Below are 23,582 nucleotides of genomic sequence, written 5' to 3'. Positions count from 1 at the left end.
TTCACACACACAAGCATTCAAGCACTTACGCACGCACACACACACACACACACACGTGCAGACACATACACAGTCACGCGCACCCATTCACGCACGCAAGCACACACGCACGCACGCACACACGCACGCACGCGCACACACACACAGGGGCGCGGCCACGTACAAGCACACAGACACAAAACCACAAGCACATATTCACCCACACACACAACATGCCACACACGCGCACACACACAGACACGCGCATCCACGCACGCACGCACGCACGCACGCACGCACGCACACACACACACACACACACACACACACACACACAGACACGCGCATCCACGCACGCACGCACGCACGCACGCACGCACGCACGCACACACACACACACACACACACACACACACACACACACACACACACACACACACACACACACACACACACACACCGGGGCGCGCACATGTTCAAGCACGCAAGCACAAAACCACACGCACACATTCACCCACACACGCGCACACACGCACACACACACACACACACGCACGCACACACGCACACAGACACACGCACGCGCGCGCGCACGCGCACACGCACACACGCACACATTGAAGAGAAAATACAAGCTTATTAATGTTCTGTTGGGCGCTCGCTGAGGCAAAAACAGAAAATAAGAATTGGTGTCCAGACCACCAGACAAGCACTGGCCTTATAGTGCCTCAGTGGAAGCCGCCAGGTTGATTTACAACGACTAAGGCAAGTTTCAAACATTTGTGTTCGTTTCTATTTCGCGCCAGCCAGGACCTGAACCGCCGAACTCGTGCATTTAGCAGTTGAACGACCTTTGTAGCTGCTCAACCCCTGAATGTTCGTCTTACGACGCAAGCCATAAGGTTGTGGGCGACAGGAAGTGGTGGTCGCCTTACCTGTTTACTTCAATCCGTGCATAATGCGCACATGTAGCGTGATTCGGCTGGGTGCTTACCAGCAATAGCTGGCACTAATATTCCATCAAAATACCATATATCGTATTGGGTTATCCACTTATTGTTTTGTGCGGAGGAACGTACAATGCTGCGGTTGCATTCATTTGGGCGCGTGCGTGGGTGTGTGCGCGCATTCGTGCGTACGCCCGCCGGAAAAACGAATAAACGCGGCGAAGCCCGATTTCCGCGAGGAAAATATACGGCCTTTTTGGTTTTTTTACGGGTGCCTACTTGCATGTGGCCAAGAATCATGCGACGAATTAAAAAAAGCAAAAGAACTCACAAAATGTGAAGCCGTCGTCTAAACAACACTTCCCCGCGTAAGGCTAAACAAGTTTCATGATGGGCACTGCGCCGTAACAAAGTAATTTGATTAATGGTAACGTTTATTTATTGCAAGTACAACACTTGTCTTTGTTTTCAAGTGGTACTTTTTGCGGGAAAGAAGGCTATCGAATTCATTATTCATCAAGTTATGGTCGCTAATTACTTCGGCAGTAACAGCACCCTTTTGTGGGCACCTACTGTATTTTCGAAACGGTACTTGGTCACTAGGTGGGCTCTAGTGTGGTAAAGCCGAGGAGCGAAGCGGCTGCTAATCTGAAAAGTTCAAAGATGTTTCGATCGTCAGTTTAGTGGCGGCTCCTGCCACGGTAATCTAACAATTTCCCATAGCCCACAAAGCAGAGCCCGTATGTAACGCCCGTAAGGGCCTTTATGGTAAATGAATAAGTAAAAAGGTCAAATACAGGGTATATAAAGGCTCGTAGGGAGCGCTGCGAGCACGTGGACACATGATTTCAAAAAGGTACAAAAAGAAAGTACAGCAAGAAACAAGTGGAAAGTGAAGAAACGTATTGCCGCCTTTTGCGGCTAGTTGTTTTCGCTCCTTTGTAGTGAGATGCCCAGCACCCCTTCCTTATTTGTTTACTTTTATTAATATTGCTGTGCGTGGGTGGGCGGTGGCTGAAGGAAACACACTTCCTGAGTGCCTCGCTTTTGCTTTTAGCTTGCCAGAAAATGAATTTCTGGCAAGCCGTTCCCTACGACCGACCTACTACAAGCGGTACATTGATGATATTTTTATTATTTGGCAGCACGGGGAAGCCCAGCTTTTATCATTTATTCATCATTTTAATACCGCCCATCCGTCTATTTCTTTTTCCCATACCTACTCAGAACAAACTATCAACTTCCTCGACGTAAAATTGACTATTCATGATGGTCAACTAACTACAAAGGTCTACAGAAAGCCAACTGATAAGCAACAATACCTTCATTTCAATAGTTACCATGTGAAGCACTGCAAAACTAGCATACCATATAGTCAGGCTCTTCGATTTAAAAGAATTTGTTCCGAACGATAAGATTTTAGTGCCAATTGTTGCCAGCTTCGAAGCGCTTTATTTAAGCAGAAATACCCACCTCAGATAATTGACAACGCCATTAGGCGTGCGGACAGCCATGACCGCAAATCACTTTTATTGAGCAAAACGAGACAACCTGTTTACTCCCATACTAACCTAGTCCTTACATTTTCCGCGCATGCACAGAATGTAAACGCAATTCTAAAAAAGCACCATAACATACTACTACAGAGCGAGCGATTGAAATCGATATTCCGAGAACCAGCACGTGTAACCTACCGAAGATCTCAAAATTTACGTGACCTACTTACATCATCTAAAAGCAAATCTAAAGCGCCTACTGGATGCCGCCCATGCAACAAACCGCGCTGCAAGGTCTGCAGCCAAATGAGTGCCACAATAAGAGCTAGCAGCACTGCGTCAAATTTCAGCATGAAGATAACTGGGAATTATTCTTGCGACACGAGCAACGCGGTTTATCTCCTTGAGTGCGATATTTGCAATATGCAGTACGTTGGCGAAACCCAAACACCCTTCAGGAAAAGGTTCAACAACCACAAAGCCCACATCTCAACACTCCCTCACCTTCCAATGTCAAAGCATGCCAACATCACGGGCCACTCATTTGACCATATAAAAGCCACGATACTCGAGTCTGGCTTTCGAACCCATCATGATAGGGAAGTTCGCGAGTTGTTTCTGATATTTAAATTCAATACTATTGCACGTGGCCTAAATGAAAGTGCAGGAAAGCTAAGTTGCTTGCATCAGTGACTGCATTCTGTGCGACTGCCCGTTCCACATGCCCTCATTTTCCCGCGTATTTGTGCTTGTCATTGCTGGCTTTTTATACTGCACGGGTCACACCCACCATTATTTTGTATTTTATCAAATGGAGTACCGCACAGATATTTTTATTTTTTTGATTATGTTACTTGATTTTCGTAGTTTATGCCCTCACGTGATCTTGCAACAGACGCCTTTTATGATGTGTGACGACGACCGCCACTGTTATTCTGACGAAGGCCGGTCCCTCGGCCGAAACATTATACTATTCCTATTTCGACGTGTGTCTTCCTTTTTCTTGATATTTGCCTGTGTCCAAGAAACATTTATTCGTGCAAATAATATATATATATATATATATATATATATATATATATATATATATATATATATATATATATATATATATATATATTGTAGAACAGAGACGTACGGGACGAGGGATTCCGTAAGGACACATATCTAAGTTGCAGTCCTTATTGCCAGTGCTGTTTGGCGCTTTAACAGTGTTTTTATAGTGCCGAATGAGGTATGATTGCCTTTTTTGTTTTTTTATGCAGGAATAAATAATTGAAAATTCCGGGCCAAAATTCCGAGTTGACCGGGCTCTGAGCAGTCGTAAATACAAAACCCCGCTGTATAGTCGAGAGGGGAGTCGCCGCGGAACTAGCTCAATGGTAGAGCACCGCACGCGTTATGCGGAGGTTGTGGGTTCGATTCCCGCTTCCGGAAAAAACGGCGCATTTTTTCTCGACTTGAATTTTCAATTATTTATTCCTGCATAAAAAAACAAAAAAGGCAATCATACCTCATTCGGCACTATAAAAACACTGTTAAAGCGCCAAACAGCACTGGCAATAAGGACTGCAACTTAGATATGTGTCCTTACGGAATCCCTCGTCCCGTACGTCTCTGTTCTACAAAATGCATTACGAGGGTTCTGGCTTCAGCAGTCTGAAATGCCTTTGGCTATCCCCGACTTCCGACCACGTCTTACGTGCGGCCGCTGGGAAAAGACGTTCTACGTCTTCCCGCGGTGGTCGAGGGGCGGCGCTAGTTGACCGGGCTCTGAGCAGTCGTAAATACAAAACCCCGCTGTATAGTCGAGAGGGGAGTCGCCGCGGAACTAGCTCAATGGTAGAGCACCGCACGCGTTATGCGGAGGTTGTGGGTTCGATTCCCGCTTCCGGAAAAAACGGCGCATTTTTTCTCGACTTGAATTTTCAATTATTTATTCCTGCATAAAAAAACAAAAAAGGCAATCATACCTCATTCGGCACTATAAAAACACTGTTAAAGCGCCAAACAGCACTGGCAATAAGGACTGCAACTTAGATATATATATATATATATATATATATATATATTGGCTGACTGTCTGATTGATTGATTGATTATAGGGTTTAACGCACCGACGCAGAGGGGATGAGGCGCGCGGAAATGGAGGGCTCCGGATTAATTTTGACCACCTGGGGATCTTTGGCGTGAGCCGAAATCTCGTACACTCTGGCGTTTTTGCTTTTCGCCTCTATCAAAAAAGCGGCCGCCGCGGCCGGGAATGGAACCCGCGTCCTCGTGCTCAGCAGCACAACGCCTTAGCCATCGAGCCACCGCGGTGGGTTAGATATAGTGAGGGCTACGTCAAAGACAGCCGCCAAACAGGAGGGACGTCTCAGTCGGCACGGCGCCTTTATTCCGAGCGGAGCACCGCACTCCCGGAATGACGGCGAGTTTGGGAATAATAAAGAGATGAGGTAAGACATGATGATGATAATGTCCGTTGGAAGCAGACGAAGTACACGGTGAATTGGCCACAGCAGCACAGGGGCACTTGTCCATGTCTCCTCGAAGTGGGCACTAGCGCATCGCACAGATTGAAGCTCACACTTTTTCCCCCTTCGCGGAAGCGACCGCCTTGGAGCAGTTCATGGAGTGCGATTCGTGAACGGTTTCACCCTGGATGCATGCACGATCTGTGTGCCCTTATAGCGGAGGTCGGTAGGAGGAGAACAAGGTGCGACGCGGTAATTGACGGGGGAGTTTTCTTCGAGGATCGTGTATGGACCAAGAAATCGATGCAGGAATTTCTCACATAGTCCTAGCGTGCAAAATGGCGTCCAAGGGAGTACCTTGTCACCAGGGCGGAACTGTACAGCGCGATGCGTGGCATCATAACGGAGTTTCAGGTCGGTTTGGCAGGCTTGAGTGTGCAGGCGAGCAAGATGACGGCAGTGATCTAGACGATCGAGAGACAAACTGTTCTGAGAAGGGAGTTGGTGTAGACACGGAAGCAGAAAAGAGAGTGGTATCGAGAAGAAAAGGCGGTTGGCGGCCAAAAAGGAGGAAAAAGGGCGCGTAAACAGTGGTCTTCTGATCAGCGCTGTTGTAGGCGAATGTAACCAAGTTTGTATGGTCGAGCCGAATGTACTGTCGGCCGCAAAATAAATCGGACCAAGGGAGCGGTACGCGAAAACTATCGGCGCGACGCCTTCCGGCCGATCGCCTGCTGTCGAGATAGCTGAGGGCGCATGCGTATTCTGGTCTCGTAAATCCATTTCAGTTCTGTCGATCGCGGCTGCAGCGCTTCGTTTCTCTCCCAACTCCCCCGTTCCAGTCCAACTGTGCCCTTCCACTCGCGGGCTTGCCCCCCTTTTTAAACACCCCGCGTTCTAAGCGACACTGCACGCTGCTCCCTTTCCTCTTCTCCCGCAAAGGAGGGACAGGAGGGCGCCGCCTCGCCGTGACTTATGGCACTGCGCTGTAAAAAAGAAGTAGAAGAAAGTGGTTGCTGGGTTCGGCGCTTGTTTTTGGTGCTGCGAGGAATTTTCAGGGCCACGTAGCAGCAAGGACTGTTCCGTGGTTCCCAATTGGCCGCAGTGGAGGCATAGTGGCGACGCTTTTCTGCCTAAGAGGTGGCTGCTTTGACTGGCTCTTGGCCTCTTCGTTGCCGTTCAGGCCGACGTGCGAAGGCACGGCCTTCGTGGGCACGGCCTCCTTTGATGTCGCGTAGCTTTCTGGCAAGCTAGTGCACGAGCTTGGAACGGTAAAGGGTTGAAGTGAAATGGTGCTGTTAAGACGGAACCAGCTGACTGTAGTAGAAAGAATTGCCTGGTATACGTTGTAAGGGCGACAAATGGCAGCCATATGTGCTACCCAACGGAACAATATCATACGTGATACGACTGATGCTATGTAGTGCACGGTAGGCACATGATCAAATGGGAACAATTTGAAATGGCAAATGATCCGAAACAAATTACTGAAAATGGCTATTAAAGCAACAGATGCTCAGACTGGATAAAACAAGCAAAGAATATTCTATAAACGGACGTTCCTAAAAGAGGCGTTCAATAAAGTGTCGGGGGCACTTGATCTGAACGGCCGATAGGAAAAAAAACCTGGTCCATCTAACTACTTGGGAAACAGTTTTAAAAGGTGATATTTCTGCCATTCCCTTAAAATAGAACAATAGCGGAAATTTACATAATATGTTTTCTGTTTGAAATGACATTCAATCACAGTTTTATGGTTGGGATGCCTGTGAAACGAGTAATGTTAGTGTTACTGCCACGGTGATCTGACCGGTTGTAATATTGATAAGTTGAGCCCACTAATTTGGGTTACGGAAATCGGAAAAGGTTTTGGGTTGCATTATTACTCGCGGACAAAAAAAAATGGGTGTAGGAAAAAATGGTCCCGGAAAAAATGGTCCCGGAAAAAATGGTCCTGGAAAAAATGGTCCCGGAAGAAATGGTCCCGGAAGAAATGGTCCCAAATCCAAGGTAGGAAAAAATGGTCCCAGAAAAATTGGTCCCGAACACTCTAAGAAATGTGTGGAGTAGTTGAAGAATCAAACAGCGTTCCTATTCCTGCCAGGGTCGTTTGACACCGTCCGCACCACGCGTAGCGTTAGATGGCGTGTTCACTCTACTAGGAAACCAGAATAAAACTGCTGGCGAACTCTCCCCGCTCTTGATGGAGCTAAGCGGCGGTTGTACCCCTTTCGCGGGAGAGAATAGAACAGCGTACCGACTCTGTCTCGCATCGATGGAGTTCGTATATCCTCCGCGAGAGAGAATAGAACAGTATATCGACTCTATCAACTTCAGCTGCACGCTTTCAGGTGTGCAAAAAGGCAGACACCTCTATGGCGGACGCGAACTCTTTGAAAGCGTATGAAAAAGTAGTTACCTAAACAGCCACAGCGCCGGGCCATGAAATAAAGCGTACTTAAAATAAAGTGCAGCGTATTCAAAAGAGCGTGCGAGGTAGTGTTACACGTCCTCTAGGAATGGGTCATTTGTGTGTTCTAACGCAACGGTGTCCGTCGGACTACTTGAGCGGTGTACCTTTGCGCGGTCTTTTCATCGCGGCGGGGCTGGCGTACGGACGCGTCTCTCCGATGTCTCCGTCTCTTTTGTGGCATTGAAACCGCCGTAGTACTCCTGTACGTGTCTGTGAGGTGCGTTTTGGTGTCGGTGGCTGTGTTTGAAGTATACCTGACTGGTGGAATAACATCGTTTGGCTGCTGCGGCCGCCGCTGAAAACGTAAGTCACCATTTCAGTTTTTCTTGCGCAGTACGGGATCGAGCTCGCGCTCGTTCCCGCCAAAACTTCAGCTTTATTTATAACAACTGGCGCTCGTGAGTGCTGCTTAGCCTTGTTGGTTCTTGCGAAGAATTAAGTGGTCACATACATGTGCTTTCATTTGTGTGACACCAGTTCTAGCTATCCTTTTTCCGGCTTTGTGTTTTTCGAACAAGCGGCCGTGCTCCCATCGCGGGTTCACGACGTTCAGCATGCGTTGAAACAAGACTCGTGTGCAGTATAAGAGTTGCGGATTTATTAAGCTGGCTTCTTTAGGCACTGGACACATGTACGATTGGTACACGCGATTCGCATGCGACTGATCGTTACGACTGTCGCCACGAGTAGCCGTACGCGTGAATTTGAGACACATGGCCCGATGCGCGCATGCGATGTGTCGTCGGCGTCGCTCCGCCCACTGTTTTTGCTTTATGGTCAACTACGACGATCGCTGAGCTGAATTTGCAGATTCCGCGCGTTTTTTCGCAAGAAATTGATAAAGCAAGCAATCTTGAAGCGTTTTCTGCCTTCGGGAACAGTCCGCGCTCACGCCGGCCGCGCCTGCCAGCTCGACACACTCAGCGGCTCGAACCGGCGCAGACCACGGTAGCAACCGCTCGTCGCTGCTCTCCCGAATCAATCTGTTCGCTAAGAAGAAGTTCCACATGCGAAAAAGTAGGTGTTAATGTGGTGAAAAATTGTGCTAGGGATTGTTGTCAGGGCTTATTTTAAAAGCGGCGATCAGATATCTGCTGCTATGCAAGCCTGCGCTGACCGGCCGTGTATGCCGCGGCGCGCGGTGCGCCGAGCGGTCGAGAGATGGCGATACCTGCGCGGAAGCATCCAAACAGGCTACGCAGATGTCTTGGCATCGCCTCCTTTACTAGTAGTACAGTGGCTAGAATAGGAAAGTGTGATTAGCGGCATGCAGCGCCTATGAGGCGCTTTGAAGCCGCCGATAGGGATCCGCGAGGGGGCGCGCGCGATCGTTTACACGTCGCCTGGTGAGGCGCGCGCGGATCGTCTGCAATGCGATTGCTGCTTTGACCAGAGAGAAGCACCGCTTGTTTCCTGTGCCGTAGCTGGTTTAACTGCCGCCAAAGCAGAGCCACAATTTTGTGCCGGGCCGCTCTACGGTGTACAAGTCCTGCAAAAAAAAAAAAAAACTGTCGTTGTTTGGCGTTCCGTGGCGATGACGAGCAATACCACGTACTGAGAAGCGACTCAAGGGAAACACCGCTATGTGCGAGCTACACTTCGACGTAAGGTAAAACTCCCGGCACATTGAACATACCGTGAACGGAGAAGTCGTCTCAATCTACAGGGGCAGGCCTCGGTTGCCCCCGGAAGCTGTGCCCACGCAATTTCTCAATCTTCCGAAGTACCAGCCGAAACAACTTCCCCGAGCAGGAAGTGTCAAGCGAGAAGCGCACCCGCGGCCCCACCCAGCAATAAAAACGCTAAGGATGGTGACTCCTCTGTGAGTGCAGGTTGAAGAACCCCATGCTCCTTTTCTGTGAAGAACTTGACATTCGGAAACATGGGGGAAACCACACGCTGAGTGTTTCGCCCTTCACAGTACCTTACAGCGTGTGTCGCACTGCGCAGGATAAAGCCAAAGCCCGTACACGTACCCCTGCAGACATTGGAAGCATTTACGAAACATCGGACATACTGAAGAAGCCTGCCACTCTCCCCGTCCGTGACTATCAAATACGTTTTGGTCCTCTCGCTGCACTTTTACACGAAGGCATTGAAAAAGGAGAAGACATGCCTTTTCGTGAAAGTATGAATCATTTAAAGCTTAATGCCTCACGTAACAGCAGAATCGAACGTCGAAATGCTTGAATTCTTCACACACACGCACACACAAAGAAATAGCAGCAAAAGGCAAGGCCCATTGAGCAAAGAAAATTGATGGCTTCGAGCCTTTGCAATTATGAACGAATCATGAGAAATTCACCAAAAGTGAGTAGTTTTTGTCTGTTTGTAACGAGCACGTCGAAAATAAAATGCTTGTTTACCAGTTACCAGTCCACAATTCTCTGATTTGCTTGCTTCATAAGTGTCCGAGCCATCCGGCTATATTCGGCTGTCAAAGTGCGCCCAGTCGGTTGCAAACTTCGATTGTAGTACTTTAAAATACGACATTCATTGCGTCTCAGTTTGCGCGACCACGTAGAATAGCTATGAAAGAAAATATATTCGTTCTCCATATTCCGCCGCCGTGGCAGCGAACGTGTAATCGTGCGACAGCGCCACCTGGATTTTCCTCCTACAGAGTCACGCGGGAAAGGGCCCGGTCATCACACTTTCCTATTCTAGCCACTGTACTAGTAGTAAAGGAGGCGATGGTCTTGGTCACCGATCGCTCAAACGGCCTTTATAGCCCAAATAAAGTTTCACATGCGAGAAAAAGGATGATAGTGTGGTGAAAAGTTGTGTTACGGATTGTCATCCGCAGTTGCACAGATAGCGGCGATCAAATGTCCGCCAGAATGCTAAGCCTAAGGTTCCCAACACCCGAGCCGACCCGAGCAACGCAAGCCTGTTGCGGGCGGTTGGGGCTCAGCGGACTCTCGATCGCAATGATGGCACGACTGCATCTGGCTTGCCAGTCGCACGTCGTGAGCCTCCTCGGACCAGCGAACGACCCAAAACAGGCCCTAACGATCAATCGTAACGATCAGTCGCATGCGAATCGCGTGTACTAATCGTACATGTGTCCAGCGCTAGCTATAAATTAGGCTTTCGTTTCATTATCTTCTTGAGCAACGTAAATATATTGTCGAGCGACAAGGTAATTACACTGCCGCTGGGCTTATCCGTCGGTTCCGTTCCCATCTGGCGCGTCTGACGAGGCAGAAGTGAGCGACGGCGACAACAACACCGTAACCAGTTTATTACCCAATCAGTTAGGTTGGTAGCGTCGCTTTATTTGGTTACCCCTTAAAATATAACGCAGTCAAAGGTCACAAGGTTTGAATTCAACCTCCAAGTTGGCATAGATGTCTTGCAAAAAAAAAAAAAAAAAAAGAACGTGAACGTTTGTGCGTTCCGAACCCATTGTGTAGTGCGTTGCCTTGTAGCCTCTGGTCCCGTGTTGTTAGAAAACAATACTTAACGCTAATAAAACGTTGTCGGCAGGAAATTTCATCGCGATTAATTGTTTATGTGGCTACAGTAGCCACAACAAAATTTCACGGAACCGCTGGCGTGTTGCTTTGTCTATTGGACTTTTTTCTTATTACCTTGCGCGACTGCAATAAGAGTGAAGCCCATTTTCGGTGAAATTCCGTACTGTTTTCTCAAGAAAGAGCCAAGTAACGGCTACCGTAAAACGTAGTATTGAAAAATGAATACTGCAGTACATTTTGTTTCATAGCGAGTGTTGACAGGCTATAGAACTTTAGGCTGAATATTTTCACGCGGACATGTGGTAAAACTGCTGCTAGGTGCTGTATTTAGTAAGCAGCGTGCATTTAGCATTATAGTGAACTTTTTTTTACTTATTACAGGCGCTACGACGTAAAGGTGTTTCCCGTGGATGTTTCCAGGGCTATTCTACAATAGTGCTGTTCAACAACATATTGTGATCGCCTGGCGTTCGGAAGCAGAAAGAGAGCAAAGATGCCTGATGCGGCCGACAGCTGTAAGTAATAAACACTTCATCTTTGGTCACTTTGCCATAGTCATCTGGCAAATAAAAATGTGTCTTTTAGCCATCATGGTGTCATTTGCATGCACTTTTGCTTTCTAGCATCGACTGACCTTAGTTGTGTTTTATTATAAATGTCATTAGAGACATAACATAACTGCGTAACCAACTTTATGCTTGATTAAAAATGTGTCGCTTCCACTGCAGTGCATTAATGCTGTAGCTTTTTCAAACTGCCAAACACTGCAGTATTTTTTAACAAACTTATTTGGTCACGAGTAAGATTCGATGTGCAGCTTCAAGATTGATGGGGATTAGGAATGCGGTTGTGCGGCATTTATTTTCTGCTTGCCTCTTGTTACTCTCCATGATTCGGCCTTGTTACTGTTCACTGATCCCATGATTAATTCCAATAATGAGAGGCTGACAGTTTTGCTGTAATATTGCTTGCCTTCAAGCCATCCTTTTTGATAACACCATTGCACCAAGTACTTGCAGGTTGGCCTGAGGTTGCAGGTTCTCTTGTTGGTCTGGCTGCTTTTTCTGAAAGTGGTTGGTTGGAAAAAAAGAGGAGGAGGACCTTGTTGGTTTAAAATTTGAATAGGGGATCAGGGCCCCGATGCTTTAAATTAATCCGTGCTCTCGTTCTTCTCAGATGGCTTTTCAGTTGCACTGCTGGTGAAAGAAAAGCCAGAGGCCTTGCTCTCAAAGCTGGTATGCATATTTTTCTTCTGTATGTTGAGTAAGTGAAATCCAGTGTAGTACTTGTGAATCAGGCTCAGCAATCACCATCACAGCAATTCAAATTTGCTAAAGGGAGCATTTTGCCTCATCAGTAGACAATTGTGAATGTTACATTGATGAATCGTTAGCGTAGTCACTAAATTGTTAGCTTTAAGTGTATAGACTACTAACTAGCGATTCGTTTTCCTGAGAATCGCTTTGTACAGTGGTTTGTCCACTGAGGAAGGAAGAGCAAAATACTGTTACTTGTGTTTCTTCTGGTACTTGCATTTGTGTGCTTTTTATGCAGGAGCCAGGAGAGACTTCCCTTTACCCCAGGATCTTGTTCTCGGGCCAAACTGCGGAGAAATCTGGAGCCGTGACCGTGCACTTCGAAGAGCTCCAGCTGACGGCTATGGACATAGTGGACGGGTTCGCTTTGCTTTTGGCGGTCTACTGGACCTTCAACATCCAGTATGCCCCAAAGACAAAGCGGACCTGTCTGCTTTTTTAGATGATGCTCGGCCTACCACCGACAGAGCAAATGGTTTCGGTCATAAAAGCAGCAACTGCAATACAGGTGGAGCGACGTGTGTGAGGATGTCAAAATAAAGCATGAAATGCAGTGTGAAAACGATTTGTCTTTTTTTTTCGGCTAAGCACAAACGACAGCTTTTTTTGTAAAGACGCCTTGCTATGTTTACTTGTGAAGTAATTTTACTGTATTTCAGTTTGTAAGCATGAAGTAAAGAGGGCTGACACTAATGCTGTTGTGGATGCTAAAGTGTAGTCTTGTTAAAGGTAACATCGTGCTGCCTCTGAATAGTAGAGTTCGGCAACTCGCAGGTAGTGCATAGATCCTGCTTTAAAGGAATACATTAGTTCTGACAAAGAGTAAGCTAGCCCTCCTTGAGGAGGCATTATGGGACTCTGGTTGAAAGAATACAATGATTCTGAAAAGAGTACGCTAACCCTTCCTGGTGAAGTATTGCAAAATGCTGTTTGGTGGAATAAGGTAATTCTGAGGGGTGGCAGAGGTATAGCAAGATTCTGGTAAAGAATTGTATAACTACCTGACTGGAGGAATTATTCGATCCGTGGTGAGGGAATTGCCGGACGCGGTTCCCGCAACTCCGGTGAGAATACCTCGACCCCCTCTCCGCGAGAGGCCTGCGACTCCCTTGTGAAGGGTAAGGCTATTCTGCTAAAAAGGGAGTTGCCTGATGCTGGAAAAGGGAATCGTATATGGGACAAGGGTTTCTATTCCCTTTGGGAATTGGTGGGACTCCTTTAGTTCTTAGAGTGAAGCCAAGGCAGGAAAAGTAATCTTGTTCGAGTAAAGCCGGTTAATCGAGCCAAGACCGTTTGTTTTACCAAAAATCAGGTTGTGTTGCTTTCATGGCCTCTCCCATATTTATTTTCTAATTTGCCATTACGCTAGTTTAATCGACAGATGTTTTCCATCGATGACGTCTCAACCACATATGGTGTGCATAAATTTCAGCACATCACTGTTTTAAACCCGCGCGTAGTGAGGAGGGTAAGCAACTGCATGCCACACAACCTCGACAGGTTAAGGTACCGACAAAAAAAAAAACAGGATGCGCCTGGTGATATGTAGTGATGCTGCTGAGCACGAGGACGCGGGTTCGATTTTCGGCCGCGGAGGCAGCTTTTCTGATGGAGGCGAAAAGCAAAAACACCCGTGGAAAAAGAAACAAGAAAATATGTGCGAAAGAATTCAGTCAGCGGGCTGCATAACAGGTGTTACCTGAATGAGGCATTAAAGAAAGATATACAAAAGGTCAGTTTCTAAAAATACCTGGCAAAAATCGAACACGGCATCAATATAAAATGCAATCCCTGCTCTAGAGTGTTGTCTATAACCCATGTAAAGCGAAAATAAAAATACAGCGCTGTTTCAAACAAACAAGCACCCGGTAATTCGGTGGCCGAAATGTTTGCGCACGGAAATGTCCGTGCACCGAAAGGTATGTGCATCCAAACGTCCGTACACCGATACGCCCGTACACCGATATGTCCGTACACCAAAATATGCGTACACCGAAATGTCCGCGCCGAAACATCATGCACCGAAGTGTCCAGCACCGAGATGTACTAGACCCGGGACGACGCTGTGCTCTTCATCGGTGGAGCTCCCATGGCGTCTTGTGCAATTTTCACCGATACTGGTGAAATCTTGCAGCGTAGAGCTTCTACGACCTTCCAGACACTGAGATGGCTGTGTCCGACTAAGCTACTAAACCAACGGTTCCAGGCCTCGCAGTTGTTTGTGCGGTTTTAATGCAATTACTTGCATTAAAATTTTAATCTATGTTCAGCCCTACCATCCATCCATCCATCCATCCATCCATCCATCCATCCATCCATCCATCCATCCATCCATCCATCCATCCATCCATCCATCCATCCATCCATCCATCCATCCATCCATCCATCCATCCACCCATCCATCCATCCATCCATCCATCCATCCATCCATCCATCCATCCATCCATCCATCTATCCATCCATCCATCCATCCATCTATCCGTCCATCCATCCATCTGTACATAAATCGCCCACTCATCCATCTATGAAACCGTCCGTCCGTCCGTCTGTCTGTCTACCCAATTTGCTTTGTTAGATTTTAGCCTCCAGAGGCGTTAATTTCTGCCCATTATAGGGATATTAAAGCATTCCATTTGTTTCTCAACCCTTTAGCTGACACGCAAAGGGGCAAAATCAAAACCGCAAGAATGTTCAGATGTGACTAACTTGAAGGGAAACACGTCGACTGGAGCATAGGACCATTTTTTCCTAGATGGTCACTGGGACCATTTTCTCCGGGACCATTTTCTCCGGGACCATTTTTTCCGGGACCATTTTTTCCGCGACCATTTTTTCCGGGACCATTTTTTCCGTTTCCGAAAAAAATGCGTGTTATCACTGTCTGAAAACGCTCATATCCCACATACAAAAACGCATTTCTTGCGCCCATACACCAAGAGATAAGAAAAAAAGGGCCGACTGAAAAAAAAAAAGTTTCCGCAGTTTCAAATCAGGAACCTAAATGAAACGATTAAGTTTTAGATAAATGGTCGCATCAGCATGCATAATAGTTCCTGGTTGGCTGTATAACTTTACAGAAGAGCAGAAATGTCAGTTTTAGCAGAAGCAATTAGCAGAAGCAACGCATTGACTTGTTATAATAGCGCAAATAGAGATAATTGGTTGAACGAGATACAAAATAATAAAAAGAAACGAAATATATAAAACTGAACATACGAGATCAAAAATAGGCACCTTATGTATCCCCCCCCCCCCAAAGTGAAGACGCAAAAAAAAAAAAAAAGCCCAGAAAAGAACTACCGGTACACGAAACGAAAAAACAAAAACGGACCAAGCACTTAACACCCAGCGTTTTCCGAATTGTGTTATTGGCTCAGTTAACACACTCAATCGTTATATTTAACGCAAATGGAAATAATGAGCCGAACAAAATAAGACGGAAAAATAAAAATAATATACAAGTAAACTTGCAAAATCCAGCATATGTTTACCCCCGAAAGACAACAATAAAAAACTCGTCAAAACAACGACGGAAACACGAATAAAAATTGTGAAAACTTACCGTAGAGTGCCGTGTATTTGCACAAAAGTGCGGAATCGGTGGACGCAACACATTTAATTGTTATAATAGCGTAGATAACGATAATTATTCGCAGGCAAAGTAAAAAAAAACATGCATGCAAAAACCTTAAAAACCAAAATATACACGAACAGAACTAATGAAACCAAATTTTTTACATTATATGCCACCATCACGAAGCGACGACAAAATTAAAACAAGTCTTTTTTAGCTTATAAGGCGCCCTCACGAACCGACGACAAGAATAACTAGAATAAACTAGATTGACGTCCCGCACCGTAACGAATGCGCGGGAATGGCGAGGGCACCCGCCGCGGTGGCTCAATGGCTAAGGCGTTGGACGCTGCTGAGCACGAGGTCGCGGGTTCGATTCCCGGCCGCGGCGGCCGCTTTTCTGATGGAGGCGAAAAGCAAAAATGCCCGTGTGTACGAGATTTCGGCGCACGTTAAAGATACCCAGGTGGTCAAAATTAATCCGGAGCCCTCCACTACGGCGTGCCTCATCGCCTGCGTTGCGTCGGCGCTTTAAACCCTACAATCAATCAATCAACAAGAATAAAACGAAACACGGATAAAAATTATGAACAGCACCATCCCCGCACTGCGCCTTGGGTCGGCGAAAATCATGATGCACAATTGGCGAAGTTGAGACCCTTGATCGCAATGTTAGTGCAAGCGTACATTTCTCCGGTTTCTTCAGGAATCCGGAATTTGTATGTATATCTAACTAACGTTTGCGTTTGGGCTTCTTTTACTTTCTTCATTTAAGCGCTGTTTCATCGTTTTATGCTTTGTATGTATTTTTAGTTTTGTTATGCTCATTAGCAAACTTCTGCAAAAAAAAGTATGCATTATTGGCGGAAAGAAACAAATGAAAACTTCAAAACAATAAGATAGCTCAACTTAATTTGCTACTCCAATCACGCTACGAAAAAAGCTCATCATGAATACAAGTGGCGTAAGAATCGTGTACATTATTATACAATTGTCTGAATGTTTGCATATCTGTCAACATTTCAATAATAATCTATGCTGAGTGAAACATGAACAGGCTGCACTTTAATTATGGCGCTGCACATTAACTGTGCCAGCGGTGTCAAAATTGTGCGTAGCACCGTGAGCTGTCATCGGTCGAATACACCGTCCTTCTGCCGTCGTTCTTGGGATGCATATTATACTTAGTTGTCCTGACTTTCACACTTTATCTCCTTCAGCGCTCCACGGTAGACGATTCCGAGTGCACACGTACGGTCGTTCTGCAGTAAGGATGTGTTTATTTATTTATTTATTTATTTATTTATTTATTTATTTATTTATTTATTTATTTATTTATTTATTTATTTATTTATTTATTTATTTATTTCACTACAATCGCCCAAAGGGAATTATTGTAGGAGATACATAGAAGAATGTGTACATTCCGAAAATGGACTCATCAATCTCACGCTAAGGCGACAAATATACAAGCATAAAATGTAGACATTTATTAAAAGATCACAGCCAAGAGTGTTGCTCTACAGCAAAGGAACGTCGAAGACAAAGGAAAAAAATTAAAAAAGGAAAGAAGTTTGGAAAAGGCGAAGGAAGAGAAAAAAACGGGCATCGTATGAAACCAATCAAACGGGTAATAAAAATATTGTAATAAGTAGCACTGCGCAGTAGTAATAAAATATACAAAAAACAAATAAAAACAGGAACAAATTCACGGCAATTGAAGTATTGCTGCGTTGTGTGTGTTACAACGTTATTTGCTACAATATCCCGTCACTAAAAGTTCTGCCCTGGCGAGTTTTTAAGATTTATTTTTGAAGAAGAAAGATAGAGAGAAGAAAGAAATTCAGGGAGAAAAGGCAGTAAATAACAAACAATCCGCACACAGGAACAGAATGCCGTTTTACGCGCCCTGACTGCGCTTTCTTTTACCTCTCCCCTTCCTTCGTTTTCGGTTTTGCTGGGCAAGACAGAGGGGCTGCTCCGCTCACTAAAACTAGACTCACAAACTAAAACTAAAACTCAAAAAAAAAGAACGTCGCCGTAGTCCTTCCCTTTGACCGGAAGCCTTCCGCATCCGAACAAGTTCACAAAGGCCGCGCCCACGCGCGAGGCCCCCGCGGGGAGAGGGGCCAGCAGTTTCAACGGTGGTTCTGGCACGGGTAAAGTCGCACGCAGGGGAAAGGAAAGGGGGAAGTTCCCCGCGTGGCAAGTGACACGCGGGGGAATCGGCACAGTGGTTTCGGAACGGGAGGATGACCCGCGGGGGGCGCGTGCTACACCCCTCCGAACGAGCGGCACGATTTGTGGCAGCGGCCGAAAGCGTGTAGCGGGCGCTTAGCTCGCAGAACGGCGCCGTTCATCCTGATATGTTGTCTGGCGCACTTTTTATTTTCATCTTATTGCCTGTACAGAAAATCGGAATTTGGGCAAGTGTGCGGTGTGACGAGCGTGCAGTTGGTATCAAGCACTGAAAACAACCGGCATAGTTTATTCGCTTCGCGCGGCACAGGCCTGCATCCTGGGAGACCCCCCGATATCCAACGATGGCTGTGGGGGCCCCACCACCTCTGTCTTCTGGACTTCCTCCGGGAAACGGGTGTCAACTTGTACCTGTAGGACCTTATGCCAAAGGGCATACTATCGCAATTAAAAAAAAGAAATATAGGCGATACAGCGAGTGATTTACTGCAAGCCGACGAGGTGTGTGCTAAGTTGCCGTCGTTTTCCATTACCTCACCAATGCGACGGGGAAGCGACTCGTAAAGAGAATTTACCATTTCTGGGCGGGAGCGAAGACGTTCCCATACCTCTCTGACTGCACTCCACAACGAGGGGCATTTTCATTATTCCCCAGACATTGTCAGTGGGTAGTGGTGAAACAGCGCGCAAAAAACCAGGACAGAAGGAAGAGGACAACAACACGAGCGCTCGTGTTGTTGTCCTCTTCCTTATGTCCTGGTTTTTTGCGCGCTGTTTCACCACTATGAATCTGTACCAACTGGCCCAGTTCGCGACACTTTTGAATTGTCAGTGGGGTTCAGGTCAGCCCCGCCAGGAGGCCACCGCAGCTGACGCGCCGCGTGGTCCTCCATGAGAGCGCTCACTGCTTGCGCTGTGTGTGGGCAGGGCTTTCAATTGAAAGGACTGAAAGACCTCATGGCTTTTCAATAGCACTTTACTTATTTTCAGCATAACTGTGTATTTTGATCTGTTTTTGCCAAGCAAAATATTCGCCGCGGTTGTTTTCAGTGCTTGATAGCAACAGCACGCTCGTCACATATGAGGACAATAAAAGGAGCACCGGACAACATACCGCAAAGATGCATGAACGACACCGTTGCGCGCGTTAAACGCATACCACGCGCTTCAGCCGCTGCCACAAATCGTGCCGCTCGCTCGGAGCACCGCGCAAGGGGCCGCCGGGTGCCACATTCGAGAGAAACGAACCGCTGTGGGTGAAATCAAGAAAACTGACATGCATTGATGAGACTAGGACGCGCATGCGCCCTCAGTTATCTCGAAAGCAGGCTCTCGGCCAGAAGGCGTTGCGCCGATAGTTATCGCGCACCGCTCCCTTGGTCCGACAGTACATGGAAATTATGTCAGATAAGGTATGGTGGGAGCGCTCAGTTAGTCCATTTGTCTGCGGGGGGCAGGCGGACGCGGTTGTGTGCGCTTGTATTAGAGGCGCGGAGAACTCATTCAAGAATTTTGGACAGAAAGCCCTGCCGCGATCGCTCAGGAGGACTCGAGGGGCCCCGTGACGCAAGATAATTGCGCGTAAGAAGAAATTGGCGATCTCAGAAGCACAACCAGAGCGTACGGGAGCTGTCTCCGCGTACCTCGTGAGGTGGTCTACGGCTATTAGGACCCAGCAATGTCCGGCAGCCGTGGGGGGTAATGGACCGTAGAGGTCGATTCCCACGGTGTCGAACAGTGCGTAAGGGCAACGAAGAGGCTGTAGAAGTCCGACAGGCGCGGAAGTGGAGCATTTTCGCTGATGGCATGAGACGCGCGACGCAGTGTACCGGGCAACACAGGTGGCAAGGCCAGGCCAAAAAAACCGGCTGCGGACGCGATCGTACGTCTTATGGAAGCCTGAATTGCCAGATGGGGAGTCATCATGCAGGGCTTGTAGTATCTTTGGGCGAAGGGGGCGCGGCGAAACGGGAACCAATCTGTAGCCTGAGGGGTGGTGTTCGGAATGGTGAAAGATTTCGTCTAAGAGCCGAAATTGTTGAAGTTGATTGTTCACGGAATTTTTAGATCCGGTGAGAAGGTGAAGCATTTCTACGGCTGTGGGGATCTGATTCTTGAAGGGCTGCAAGTCATGCACGTTGTCAGGTGCTATGTGGCTGACAGGGGCGGTTACACAAACATCGGCGAACACAGGCAGCGAAAAGGGGACGGAGGGTTTCGATAACGGAGAAAATATTTTTAACGTGACACGTTTCCATCACTTGTGTTTGCCAGCCGGCCTTAGTCACGTGATTGCATTGTCTGCCACCGACGGCAGAAATGGGTAGAAGCTGCTTCCTAGGGCGACAAATTTCAAGCAACAAGCTCATATGAACACCTAAAATAAAAATAAAAAAAAACATTAATCAAGTTTGTAGTGAAATACAGATAAATAAAATAAGATCGCGATAAAGTAAATTAGTTGGATTTGCTTGCCCCCAGTAGACACCAGTGCATCAGAGGAGCGAGAGAAAGCACTAGAAAATGCGCTGGTGCCCTAGTCGCTCCTTCGTGGAGCGCGCTGCCCTGGAGAGGTTAGACCACCTCAATACTCAGCAAATAGGATGAATCGCATTTTTAAAGCGCTTTATCTCAACCTCGAAATATGATCATCACGTTACGTGGGCGTCGCTAAAGCTTTTGTCTCCCGAGTTCCGCTAAATCTCGGGCCTTCTGGAATAGCACCCTTGGACAGCGCAAGGTAGCAGTGGTTTGCAGTCTTTGGGAGTGGCCTTCGTCCTGCAGTGGCCGTAAATATGTTGATGATGATGATGGTAGTGTACTTACACCTCCAATTCGTATTCTGTCGTCAGCTAGCATTCTTGTCTTCTTCCGCCATTTTGTGCCCAGACTTTTGATATATAGGTGCTTGCGCATTCGCATTGCCAATAATCATCCAAGTTTCGAAGCCGCTCTCTAAGACATTTCACTTTCTGCTTCTCTGGCTTCTAATGAGGCCAAGCTCATATTCCCCTGTGCTGCCTCATTCGGGGTCTTTTCATCTGCGCCTCGTACCAAACGGTCGCTGGTGGGGCCAAAAGCAGAAGAGCCACAATGGACGAACGCGCCCATGCGATTCCGCTTGGAGCGCGCGAGTGCTCGGGAATATATTTCTGCCCGCGGTGCTTCACGCTTCAAATGCGTTGAGCGCCCTTGCCTGTATGCTTATAACATGCCTGGTCACGCGTGCCCTCCGGCATCCGGGCGTGTCTCTCGCTCGAGTCACCCGCCTGACCGCTCGCCTCTCGAGCACCACAGCATGACTTCATTCCCTCCAGCAGTTTGAAAACGAAGTGGGCCAGCGCCTTTCTGTGCTTTCGAGCGTATATCTGGAGCCGCTAATCAGCCTGACTTTCCGGAACAGAGCCTCAAATTTGATTCCTGTTGGCAGGGGCCGATTTTGATTAGTAGATTAAAATAGAAAAGTATTAAGAGCCTGAATTTGCTTACATTACCCAGAAAAATCTCTCCTCCGAATGCATTAAAATCAAATGATGTGTTCGGTACGGAAAGCGTAAAGGTATAGTTTTGTTTTAAATCTCTTTAGTACAATCTGCTTAAATTGGCGCGAGCGATGAACCACAGAGCGGGAAACGAACTTACACCACTGCTACACTAGAGTCCGATTGTCATTTGAACCAAATGATATTTGACTCAAATGCCAAGTTTTGCCAATGCCATTCGGCTCAAATGACATTCGAGCCAAATGAGCACCGAGAGAGACCTTTTGAATTGCAAATGCCATTTCTAGCACTCTCGCACGTATACCGTCTTCGATCGGCAATAAAAAATATAATACTTCCGTACGTAAAACAAACAAAATATTTTTGTTTGTGGAACTTTGTTCACTGTTCACTTACTTAAAATATCAAATCAATATATGTAATTTGCATACTCTCAAAACCAGTGGGTCAGTTGCAAAAAATAAAACTACGCAAACACCACCACATTAGAGTCAAAACTGGTGTCTCTTCTAATAGATATCATTCTACTGCCTTAGACTGCTCCTAAATTTGATTGTTGTATTATTGTACGAAAACGAAACGGGGCGACAACAGCGCCACTAGAGCACGGCGAGCAATTGGGAAATATTTCGAATGCCATCGAAATTGTAGTGTAGCACGGCGTATTCTGAATTGCAAAGCACCCCATTTGAGTCAAATGACATTTGGTTCAAATGGCATTAGGACCCTAGTGTAGCCGGGGTATTACACAAGTCCGTGAAGAAAAAAAGCCGCCATATATATATATATATATATATATATATATATATATATATATATATATATATATATATAGTATAAGTAAAGAGTCGGATACACAGCAAGAACAATAACAAACAATGTTTACTTACGTAGCGGCAACGGGACTTGCCTTCATCAGAGTAAAGTTACATGATTTTAAAGAGAGTAAAGTTACATGATCACAACAAAATCATGTAACTTTACTCTGATGAAGGCAAGTCCCGTTGCCGCTACGTAAGTAAACATTGTTTGTTATTGTTCTTGCTGTGTATCCGACTCTTTACTTATACTATTTCTGCGCGCTTTGTGAGTTTATCTTTCTCTAGATTTATATATATATATATATATATATATATATATATATATATATATATATATAGTATAAGTAAAGAGTCGGATACACAGCAAGAACAATAACAAACAATGTTTACTTACGCAGCGGCAACGGGACTTGCTGTGATCATGTAACTTTACTCTGACGAAGGCAAGTCCCGTTGCCGCTACGTAAGTAAACATTGTTTGTTATTGTTCTTGCTGTGTATCCGACTCTTTACTTATACTATTTCTGCGCGCTTTGTGAGTTTATCTTTCTCTAGATTTAGTAGAAATAGTATAAGCAAAGAGTCGGATACACAGCAAGAACAATAACAAACAATGTTTACTTACGTAGCGGCAACGGGACTTGCCTTCGTCAGAGTAAAGTTACATGATTTTGCTGTGATCATGTAACTTTACTGTGATGAAGGCAAGTCCCGTTGCCGCTACGTAAGTAAACATTGTTTGTTATTGTTCTTGCTGTGTATCCGACTCTTTACTTATGCTATTTCTGCGCGCTTTGTGAGTTTATCTTTCTCTAGATTTATATATATATATATATATATATATATATATATATATACATATCAAGGTTGCAGTCGTCATTGCCAGTGCTATTCGGCTTTTTTTCGAAATATTTAATAGGGCCGAATGACGTGTGCTTGTCACGTTTCTTTTGATTCATTGATAAATAAGCGAAAATATAAGTCGAGAAAAAATCCGCTCCCGGAAAACGGCGGATTTTTTCTCGACTTATATTTTCGCTTATTTATCAATGAATCAAAAGAAACGTGACAAGCACACGTCATTCGGCCCTATTAAATATTTCGAAAAAAAGCCGAATAGCACTGGCAATGACGACTGCAACCTTGATATGTATCTTTACCGAGTCCCTCGTCCCGCATCTCTCTGTTCTGCTATATATATATATATATATATATATATATATATATATATATATATATATATATATATATATATATATATATATATATATATATATATATATATATATATATATATATATATATATACGTCCCAATA

The 23,582-nt window shown here is 46.0% G+C and overlaps 1 protein-coding gene and 1 long non-coding RNA gene across 2 annotated transcripts in view; one reads left to right on the top strand and one right to left on the bottom strand.

The window, feature by feature from the left end:
- The window catches only part of Lgr1 (Leucine-rich repeat-containing G protein-coupled receptor 1), a 328,535-nt gene that overhangs the window by 203,907 nt on the left and 101,046 nt on the right, over positions 1-23,582 (bottom strand). The gene's annotated exons all lie outside the window — the stretch shown is intronic.
- LOC144155297 (uncharacterized) lies at positions 7,501-12,729 on the top strand. The gene is made up of 4 exons (XR_013319548.1): positions 7,501-7,675; positions 11,233-11,366; positions 12,028-12,086; positions 12,406-12,729. It is a non-coding gene; the product is annotated as an uncharacterized LOC144155297 (long non-coding RNA).

The sequence above is a fragment of the Haemaphysalis longicornis genome, unplaced genomic scaffold, assembly GCF_048455015.1.
Source record: "Haemaphysalis longicornis isolate Haplotype H1 unplaced genomic scaffold, Haemaphysalis longicornis Haplotype H1 scaffold_1, whole genome shotgun sequence".
Lineage (NCBI taxonomy): Eukaryota > Metazoa > Arthropoda > Arachnida > Ixodida > Ixodidae > Haemaphysalis > Haemaphysalis longicornis.
The sequence above is the reverse complement of the archived record's forward strand: the minus strand, read 5'-3'. Positions and strand labels throughout refer to the sequence as shown.